The sequence below is a fragment of the Phocoena sinus genome, chromosome X (genome assembly GCF_008692025.1).
Source record: "Phocoena sinus isolate mPhoSin1 chromosome X, mPhoSin1.pri, whole genome shotgun sequence".
NCBI lineage: Eukaryota > Metazoa > Chordata > Mammalia > Artiodactyla > Phocoenidae > Phocoena > Phocoena sinus.
In genome coordinates, this window is record NC_045784.1 from 33661897 (window position 1) to 33665417 (window position 3521).

The window sequence follows — 3521 nt, forward strand, 5'->3', positions numbered from 1 at the left end:
CCTGATTCAGCAACTTCTTGTCCTTCTCTTAAATAGTAGGTTCTGATTTTTTTTTTTTTTCTGTGTCTGGTTAATCATGTGACCTCCTGTCACCTGGGAGGGCAGGCTTTCTCCTTATCTCTTCCATCCATGTCAGTTGGTAGCTAAGAGCTCCAGGCTCAGGAAGGCTGGACTCCCCTCTGGCTGGAAGGGCCGATCTCAAGGTCAGCAGCAGAAGGAGTTGGACCCATTCTGCAGTCAGATCACAGGTCCAAGACAGGCTAGCCGGGGTACAGCTGTTCAGGAGAGGAGAACAGCGGCCGTGTTTATCCTGCTTCTCCTCCATAAAGAAACCTGGTCATTTTATTTGTACTGCTGTGGGGAAAATTAAAAAAAAAATCATGCTACATTAAATATCTGGGCCTCCTGCATTATCATAAATCTCATACTGAGGGAGGGTGCCCTCTCTCTCCTTGTTTCTTTAATTGCAAGTGGTAATGAATTGAGGCCTGATGGATGATGCCTGTGGGGTGGAAAATATATTTGTTTTTATTTTCTCTAAGTACTGAAGCTTGTCTTTTCCACGTGGACTTCTCCACAAATGGCAAAGTCCCTTATCTGCAGAATTTCCTGCACCTCTTTTGCGTTTGTGTACCCATTACCCCCCTGAACCGAATTTGAAAAAATAATTTAAAATGAAAACCAAGTCATCCATATTTTTATTCTTTGCCAGGGATGGGGGTTGGTGAATAGCATGATTAAAAGAGCAGATGACCCTTTCTTTCCTTGCCTTTCTCCTCCACACACAATATCCAGGAAGGAGAGGGAGAGGGGGAAAAAGATACACAAGCCTTGACTGCCAAAGACGGTGAAAACACAGTTTGCAAGGACTTCCTGTTTGTTTCCTGTTTGGGTTTTTTTTTTTTTTTTGTCCCTATAGGAAATAGTTTGTGTGTGTGTCTGTGTGAGTGTGAAAGAGAGAGAGAGGGAGGGAGAGAGACTGACTGAGAGTCAGAATCACATATGAAATAATACCCCATATTTAGCTCGGAGATGTATCTGAACGAACAGATATATGCAAGCGTAAACATGAATGAGGGGCTCTTCATTGTGTGTTAACTGCTCTCTAAAAAATTACCACGTATTTAATGAGGGCTCTAGTTATACTTCGAGTTGTCTATCTTAAGCATTCACTTTCATTAAAACTTCTGCTGCCAGGTTAAAGCCATTAGTAGCCATCTTGTAGAAGAGAACAGATGTGAGTTTCACAAATAGAGCCGCAAATGTGAGCCACATATGTAGTTTTAAAATTTTCTAGCAGCCACATTAAAAGTGCAAAAAAAGTGAAATTAACTTTAATGATGTGACTCTTGATTTAACTCAGTCTATCCAAAATATTATCATTTCAACATGTAATCAATATAGAGTTATTAATGAGATATTTGACAGTTTTGGGTACTGACTCTTCAAAATCTGGTGTATATTTTACACTTACTACACACCTCCAATCAGACTAGCCACACTTCAAGTGCTTAAGAGCCACATGTGGGTTGGCTGTTGCGTTGGACAGCAGGGCTAGCATCCCTCTGCCGTTTCACGGTATTGAGAAGGTCCTCCTACAGCGTATGTGTATTTTCGTTGTTACAAGAGAAAAAGGAAACCAAACGCTACATGTTACTTGAGTACTGTGGTGTTTCCCCAAGTGTAGGACACTAGGATCAAGAGCTGTGGAAAAATAGATTCGGTGATGAAATAAGTTAGGGAGGTTCTATTCTAGTACCCCCTTTTGGAGATTTACATGGTGTGCTAACATAGCACAGACTCTGAGAAAACTCTCTTGGGTAAAGGAGCCTATTGGAAGTTGGCTTCTGTGTCTGTAGGGTTCCACCTCCTGAGTGTGACTGTTACCCAGCTACCACTATAACAACATGGTTAGTCTGGCATGGTACATTTATGGTATGCTTATAATATTTTTTTTCCTCCCGAGGTGTTCTAACACCCCTTGCAAACCTCCCCCGCGCTTACCCCGCCAGGCCCATGAAAGATACCAGAACAATGGTTCTGTCCCTGAGTATTTATCCCTATTAATTATCTTGCCCTCACAAAAATCTGAGGTCATTCTTTACTACACTTTTGGGGACGAGAATTCTGGAAATTGCCACAAGTGTCTCTGCGTAAGGAAAACTGTGTCTTCCCTTCCTCCAGCCTTTTCAGAGCCTACCTCTACTTATTCTTTGTATTCAGAATCACCCGAGAGCCAAGATATGTCTTCTTGATCTAGAACCACCTACTAAATTGAAACCGGCAGATGGCTGTAATGTCTTGTATGTGGACACAGATTTTCAGAAAGTACCCAAATACACACCTTCCTCTCATTCTTTCAGAAATGATGAGCACTCTACAAAGATGAGGGGAGAAACATCTGAATGTGTATCTGTGTAAACACAGAATACAGTTTCATAAGTACAGTAATACCGTTCCTGCTAATGCTTTTTTAAAAAATATTTTGTGTGTGGTGTTAATTTACATGCTTTAATGTGTACTGTTATTGTAAAGTGTGTAAAGTAGTTGTGATAGCAATCAGTTTGAAGAAGATATACACTATACTTGACAACTGTCAATCTTTAGCAAATGATCTTTTTGCCTTTGTTTTAGTGGGACCTCTGAAGCTGCCCCCGTAAGTTTTGTTTTACGATCTGTACTTAAGTGGCAATTACCAGTTAAATAACTTCTATCGCTGAATTTGGTCCAAGTTGACTGTAGTAATGCTTATATGTGGATGTATTTAAATAAGATTGATTTAAATGATCTGTTTTGTCTCTGTTTTTCAGCACTTCAGTATTTCAATATTAGAGATGTCTTCTGAAGACCCTAGTAGCAGTAGAATCCCTTCGCTCTTGAAAACACAAATTATACCATGAGTTTCACATAGGCTTTCCAGAAGTAGGAGTGGAACATTCTAAGTGCAAAAGTTTGGCTTTAGAATCTGTCTGATTAGGAGGGGCAGCCCATTCCCTAGAAAGGTAACAGCCTTCCCAACTTTGAACATCTCGGGGAGCTCTACTTGGAAAAGAAGTCTGAATTTTAATCTCATGGATTTAATGGCACTAAATTAACACAAATTTTTAAAATGGATTTTGTAGAATCCAACTATTAGGGGAAATCATTTAGCAAAGCCATATACTGGGGACTAGCCAAACACCACGTGCTAGTTTTGGAATGTGCATTTCCCAAGTGAATAGAATTTACTTCACCAAAAAGATTTTTTTGCACAATTCACAACACTTACAGAAATATGATTGTATCACTGGAGAAAAAAAAAAGCTCACCTCTCTAATGATACATTTCACATTCATTAGTAAACTAGTGTAATTCCTTAATTATTTGGGGGGGATGCAAAAAAATAATCTGTCCATAGAATATAACTGCTTATTCCTAACTGTATTTAGAAATGAATATATACTATTATTTAAAGTACTATTGAATTTTGAAGAACTGCTCAATAAATTCGTATTATTAATAAAATTGTACTCTTTACATTT